General features: G+C 42.4%; 1 pseudogene; it reads right to left on the bottom strand.

Moving 5' to 3' along the window:
- Positions 1-5,675: 5,675 nt before the first annotated feature.
- The window catches only part of LOC101345683 (serine/threonine-protein kinase MARK2-like), an 8,041-nt pseudogene continuing 6,237 nt past the window's right edge, over positions 5,676-7,479 (bottom strand).

The raw sequence follows: 7,479 nt of genomic DNA, 5'->3' as shown, positions 1-7,479 counted from the left end.
TTGATAAAACATCATGTGTTTTATTTACAGAAATCCTCACCTGCCCCTTTGATCCTGATCCAGGTTTCTGGCTCCCCCCATTGAAGAAATCACCTTCCTTTCTAGGGCTGTCATTGATAACGTTAGGAATATCCATTCCAACCCAAATTAAGCAAGTTAACTATGGGGCTGCCAAAAGGTGGTGGGGGGCATCAGTCTTGCCTCTTCCAGGTAGGCATGAGGTCTGCTCCCCAGAAGGCTTCCCTCCAACTGCCCCTTTTCCCTTCTTTTCATGAGGGTTGGATCTGCAGGTTTTGCCTTTAAAAAATATATATGTGTATGTGCATATATATATATGAGCCCTGGTGGCACAATGGTTAAGGGCTCAGGCTGCTAATATATATATGTGTAATTTTTCCATGAGCTATAATTCACATGCATTGAAATTCACTGTTCTTAATTGTACTGTTTAATGAGTTTTGACAATTGTATATATCTGGGTAACTTACACCGTAGTCAAGATACAAAACATTTCCATCACTTTGGACAATTCTCTGGTGCATCTGCCCAATCAGTCCTCTCCCATATCCCAGAGCAACCATTCTTCTGATTTCTGTCCTCTTAGATTGGTTTTTCCAGTTCTTGAGCTTCAGATAAATGGAATCACACAGTATGTAGCCTTTTTGTCTACCTCAATGATTCCACATAATGTTTGTGAGGTTTGTCCATGTGATAGTGAGTATCAGTCATTTGTTCCTGTGTTTTGCTGAGTAGTATTTGTTGTAGAGAAGAAATCAGTTTTTGAAATCAGCTTAAGAGGATTTACTCAGTAAAATAAAAAATACATCCAAATGTAGAGAGACAACAGTTGACATAAGTGAAAACTATTGGCTCCAGGGAGAGAGCTTCTAACAGGGAACAAGTATAGTCCAAGGGACAAATAAATTATAATACAATAATTTGGTTTGTCTTTGGTTGAGGTCACAAGAAGCATGTGTGAGAAGGTAGGGAATGGGCTTCTATTGGATAACTGGGTACAGGGGAAGGCTTACAGTGTTGGGTTTCAGGAATTAATTACAGAAGTCTTCAGCCATAGTCATAAATCCTTACATTGCATGGCCTTCAGGAGGAGTCATAAAACATCTCAGTTTCAAGTAAAACAGTCCTAACCAGATGTCTCAGAAATTTATGAGAACCTCTCAGTACCAAGGTCTCATTTCCCAGAAACAGTTTGTTAAAACAAAATCCTTTTAAATTGCCTGGGAAACTTCAGATAAAACTAACTTCATGGCCCTTTCAAAACAACTTTTTATTACATCCCTGTCATAAGAAAACATCCCTCAGCCCACTTTAAACAAAAGATTATTTTCCTTAGATTATATTTCTTTTACATTTTGACTTTACAGCAGAGATAGAAACACTTCCTCAGTCACTAACAATTAGGGGAACAAATGCCAGGCATTTGTCAGGAAGACTGGGCTAGACAATAAAAGTGTTCCAGGCAGGACTGTAAAGGACGAGCTTAATCTAGCAAAAACTGAATTTTAAAACTTCATAAGCTTCTCTTTTGAGTGTATTATTTTCTTTTTTCCTGACTTGATCACAGTGAAAAGGTAAACTGTATTTTCCGTTGATTCCCATGGTAGCTAACTCAGGGAACTCAATGACACATAGTTGTGAAAATTCAGAGTTAATGCCACTGATACAGCTGAGTAAATAATGGGCCCAAATACAGGCATCTGCAGAGAAAAACTAAAGTGATTCTACCGCTAAAAGCAATAAAGACAAAGGATTTATCTTTTAAAACATTTTACTCTGGTCAAATTTCCAAGGTTTACTGGAAATTTCTCTGCTACACATTCGTTCATCCATTCACCAGTCGAGGGACAGTGGGTTATTTACTGTTTTGGGCAATCATGAATGAAGCTTGTCTGAACATTTGTGCACATTTTAAGGGCACATGTTTTTATTTCTCTTGTGAAAATATATAATAGTGAAATTGCTGGGTCATAGGCCAGATATGTGTTTAACTTTGTAAGAAACTGCCAGACTACTTTCCAAAGTGATTGAAACATACCTCCCCGCCACCTGAGAAACCACATGCTTGGTTACAGCTCCCTCTTCTGTACACCGTGCCTGGACAACGTGCACACCGAGGTGGGCACCATCTGCACCCTCTGCCCATGCATGAAGGCATCTTTTTCTCTGACACTTGGTTCTTCATATTTTTGTTGCATCACCTACTCTTCTCTTAAAAAACAAAACAAAACCTGTTGCCATTGAGTTGATTCTGACTCATGGTGTCCCCGTCTGTTGCAGAGTATAACTACTTCAAAAGGTTTTCTTGACTGTGATTCTTACGGAAACAAATTGCCTGGCCTTTCTTCTGTTATGCCACTGGGTGGGTTCAAACCACCAACATTTAGGTTGGTAGACAAGTGCAACCTATTTGCACCACCCAAGGTATCGTGTGGGAGTCTATCTTAGAAAATTAATGGAGATACTCAGGTTTATCATGCATAAATTCATTTAGTTTATTGCAAGTTAGTCATGTCAAGGCACACAACATTCATTTGTAGCTGTGGTTAGGTGCCGTTGAGTCAATTCCAACTCCACGTACAACAAAATGAAACACTGCCTGGTCCTGTGCCATTCTCACAATCATTGCTATGTTTGAGCCCATTGTTGCATCCACTGTATCAATCAATCCCATTGAGGGTCTTCCCCTTTTTCGATAACCCTCTACCAAGCATGATGTCCTTCTCCAGGGTCTGGTCCCTCTGATAACATGTCTAAAGTACGTGAGATGAAGTCTCATCATCCTAGCTTCTAAGGAGCATTCTGGTTGTACTTCTTCCAAAACAGATTTGTTCATTCTTCTGGCAGTCCATGGTATAGTCAATATTATTTGCCAATACCATAATTCATTTAGAACCAGAGAATCAAAATTAACAATTGCAATGTTAGTTAAAGGATAAAGTCCAAATCTTTAAACTTCAGGCTTTTACCTTTAAGGAGAGATCTCAGGAGGAGGACTTAACCATGGCTCAAACTCAGCAGAGGTCTCTTGTAGCTAGGGTCTAAGGTCGGTGGCAAGGGGCAGAGTCTCAGCAGGCTCTTGGTCTTCAGGAAATAGTAAAAGACTAGAGATAAATCCCTTTACCTCTGCCTTCTCTCAGTGAGTGAGCAAAAATACAGGCTTATATGTGAAATTCTCACCTTGGTCTCACACAGTAAGGGCCAGTGTCACATCAAAGGCTAATACGTATGTCTTTTCTCCAAGGTTAGAGATGAGTCAAATGACGCATCTTTTCTTGAAGGTTAGAGATTAGGGAGGTTGTTTTTATTTATCTCAATGCAAGTTTACAAAGATTAACTATGTTATATCTTCTTTATCACAGCATGTCAGGTCAAGTCACCTTAAAAGTTTGCATTCTTTACATACTTCACATGCTTCTATGTCTAGGTTCAGAAATTTTTAAATAACTTTTTCGTGTGTTACAGGTTTCTAATGGCTTACAGTTAATGATAGCCTCACAAATGTAGACTTATTTCTATTTCTAAATTCATAATATGAGTGATTATACATATGTGTTTTGAAAGCATAATAGTGATTTATATACCTTATGGGATTTGAGAGCATTATAGGAACATACAGAACACAGGGACATTTTGGATTTTATGGAACATGTACCTCATTTGGGTCTGCTATGCTGACCCGTTTTCTGAGTAACTCTAATGACTACCAGCTTTGAGTGGCACCCAGAACGAGAAGGCTCTGACACAGGTCTCAGTTGCAGGCAAGCTGCTCTGCGACTTGTGCCAGAGGGCCCACCAGATGTGAAGGTGCTTGATGTGTCTGTAACAGATAGGGATGCTTGATGGAGCCTATGGCAGATGAATCACATAACAGACTTTAGAATCTGGGAGCTAGGCCATGTCATCCTCTGCAGATAACTCTTCTCCTTTTGAGGAGCAGTGTATGGCTTGCTTTGGGACCCTAGTAGAGACTGAATACTTGATCATGGTCCTCCCAGTAATATATGACCTGAACTACCCATCATTAATTGAGTGTTGTCTGACTCATCAAACCATAAAGTTGGGTGTGCACGATAGCGCTCCATCATCAAGTGGGAGTAGTCTACATGAAAGTGGGCTCAAGTAGGCTCTGAAGGCACAGGTAAGTCACATGAGCAAGATTCCCTTGACCTCTAATTCTACTACATTGCCTCTTCTCTCAACCTGAAACTGTGTCCTCAGGGGGGTTCGCTGGACTAATTTTCTTTAACATTTATCACAGCGTATGGGAACACTAAGAGACACCCCACTGGACCTCCTGCTGTCCATCCATACTCCTCCTTACCCCCATTGTGTAGTAGCAATTCAAATTCTCCTTGACATCCAGGATCGAACACTCCCACCAGTAAAATAATCACCTTTTTTGTTGGTTTCACCGGCACAAGGAGCCCAAAGCAGTCTATTAGCAGGAAGACGATATTTGACCCAATTTATAGATGGTTCTATAGAGGGTCAGCAAAAAAGAAGAAGACCCTCAACGAGATGGATTGACACAGTGGCTGCAGCAATGAACTCAAATATAACAACGATTGTGAAGATGGGGCAGGACCAGGCAGTGTTTCGTTCTTTTGTACATAGTGTTGCTATGAGTCGGGATCTACTCAATGGCACCTAACAACAACAACAGAGATGGTTTGGATGAAATACTGGCACTACCCAAAAGTGGACAACTGCAGTATGATAGCCCCATTAGAGATGGTTCTGAAGCATGGTGGTTAAGGGAAACTCTCCCAGAACAGACAGCTTTGAATAGTTCACTTGGATGTTCCTTTTTCCTGGAAGGAGGGGTGTCCAGAATTATAGGTCTACATTGATTTGTAGCTCCATTAACCTGGAAGTTGAAACTGCTACCTAATCAGTTGTTGTTGTTGTTAGGTGCCGTAAAGTCAGTTCCGATTCATAGTGACCTTATTCATAACAGAACAAAACACTTCTCTAGTCCTCTGCCATCTTCACAATCGTTGTTATGCTTGAGCCCATTGTTGCAGCCACTGTGTCAACCCATCTCGTTGAGGGTCTTCCTCTTATTCACTGACACTCTGCTTTACCAAGCATCATGTCCTTCTCCAGGGACTGATCCCTCCTGATAACATGTCCAAAGTATGTCTCTCCATCCTTGCTTCTAAGGAGCATTCAGACTGTACTTCTTCCAAGACATATTTGTTCATTCTGTTGACAGTCCATGGTATATTCAGTATTCTTCACCAACACCATAATTCAAAGACGTCAATTCTTCCATCTTCCTGGTTCATTGTCCAACTTTCACATGCGTAGGAGGCGATTGAAAACACCAAGGCTTGGGTCAGGCGCCCCTTAATCTTCAAGGTGACATCTTTGCTGGCCACATACCATTCTCTTATAATCTTTTTATGTCTGTAATGTCCCCACATACGTTTCTGAAATTAATCATTTGTGTTTTGTATTTCTAACTGTAGGCTGGCCAGTCTATCTTGAGAACGGCAGGGAAGAGGAAAATTGACCAAGGGAAACTCACCAGTCCAGTATCAGCACTTTCATCCAGGTGGGGATAGAGGGGTCAATCTGCAGGTAGGGCCAGGTGGACCTTCCTCTTGTCTCCCAGGCAGCTCCTGGAAGCCTTTTAACTTTTAACCTAATTGTTAGTTTTTGACAGTATTTTTGAAGGCCACAGCTGTACCGAGTGTCCTCTTTAGCTAAACCTTATTGAGAGACCGCCAAGGCAGTTTGCACATCTCCATCCTCCACTGCACAAAGCCCTCCTGTGCTGCGTGTCATGTGTGCACAGCAGCATGTATGTCTAGGTGAGATCCCACTTACAACCATTGAGATCCATCACTTTGCAGTTTCCCACATCATCTCATCGGGTTCCATGGAGCTGGTAATGTTTGTTTTCCTTGTAAACTTTAGTGAGCATGGCTTGGCCTCTGGAGATTGAGTATCTTGACTCTGTATTTAGACTTCAGGCTCATTTGGGTTCCTTCTGGCACGTGTGAAGCAAAGATTTTTTCCTATAAACTGTCAGAACCTGCCAGGGGTCCCCTGCTGACCCTGGCCGCTGCCAGAGGGAGAGATTGGGGTCACAGTCTGGGGCAAACTCAAATGGTCAAGCACTTCTTGCAGCTGCTCAACATGGAAAGACCTTACTTTTGGCATTACCTGGGGTAAACTGGTTCCCTCTGGGCTCCACCAATGCTGCTGTTGTTATGGGCTGAGGAGGAAGCCCAGAGACATGCTGGGGGCTGTGCTGGACTGTGGCACCTCACAGTTACTTTCTGTGGCACATAGTCCAGAGAACAGATTGGACTGCACTAAGGCCATGTTTGAGTCCTGGTGCAGATGAGACTGGGACAGTGAAACAGGCATCAGAACAAGCCATGGAGGCTCCAGATCCTGGATTAGATAGCATGTCTATACCACTCTAGATGTAGGCCTGGCCAAGTCTGGCCCTTTCCAAAAGTGGTAAATTTCTGTTTTCATTTGTGATGGGGAAGAGGTCACTTTTTAAAAAAATTTTAATGTTGTAGTTTAAATGAAGTTTACATTTTCTATTTAGTCTCCCATACAAAAATGTATACATGTATTGTTATGTGAACCTAATTGCTCTCCCCTTACTGTGACAGCACACTCCTCCTTTCCACCCCTGATTCCCCATGTCCATTCAACCAGCTCCTAACCCTCTCTTCCATCCCATCTCACCTCCGGACAGAAGCTGCACGTTTAATCTCTTGTATCTACTTGAGTTAAGAGGCACACTCCTCACGAGTATCACTTTATGTCCCACCGTCCAGGCCAGTTCCTGTCAGAAGAGTTGGCCTCGAAAATTGTTTTAGTTCTGGGCTGATTGAGAATCCATGGGCCATGCTTTCCAGGGTTCCTCCAATCTCAGTCAGACCATTAAGTCTGATCTTCTTACTAAAATTTGAGTTCTGCACCCTACCTTTCTCCTGCTGCATCCGGGACTCTCTGTTGTGTTCCCTGTCAGGGCGGTCTTTGGCGGTAGCCAGGCACCATCCAGTTCTTCTGGTCTCAGGCTGATAGAGTCTCTGGTTTATGTGGCCCTTTTGTCTCTTGGGCTAATACTTTCCTTTTGTCTTTGGTGTTCTTCACTCTCCTTTACTCCAGGTGGTTGGGACAAACTGATGCATCTTAGATGGCCACTCGCAAACTTTTAAGACCCCAGACACCACTCACTGAAGTAGGATGCAGAACATTTCCTTAATAAGCTTTGTTATGCCAATTGACCTAGATGTCCCCTGAAAGCATTGTCCCCAGATCCCTGCCCCTGCTACTCTGTCCCTCCAAGTGTTTGATTGTATTCAGGAAACTTCTTAGCTTTGGTTTAGTCCCGTTGTGCTGACTTCCCCTGTAGTGTGTGCTGTCCTTCCCTTCACCTAAGATACTACTTGTCTACTATCTAGTTAGTGAATAACCCTCACCCTCCCT

The sequence above is a fragment of the Trichechus manatus genome, unplaced genomic scaffold, assembly GCF_000243295.1.
Source record: "Trichechus manatus latirostris isolate Lorelei unplaced genomic scaffold, TriManLat1.0 scaffold00258, whole genome shotgun sequence".
In the NCBI taxonomy this organism is placed as follows: Eukaryota; Metazoa; Chordata; class Mammalia; order Sirenia; family Trichechidae; genus Trichechus; species Trichechus manatus.
The sequence above is the reverse complement of the archived record's forward strand: the minus strand, read 5'-3'. Positions and strand labels throughout refer to the sequence as shown.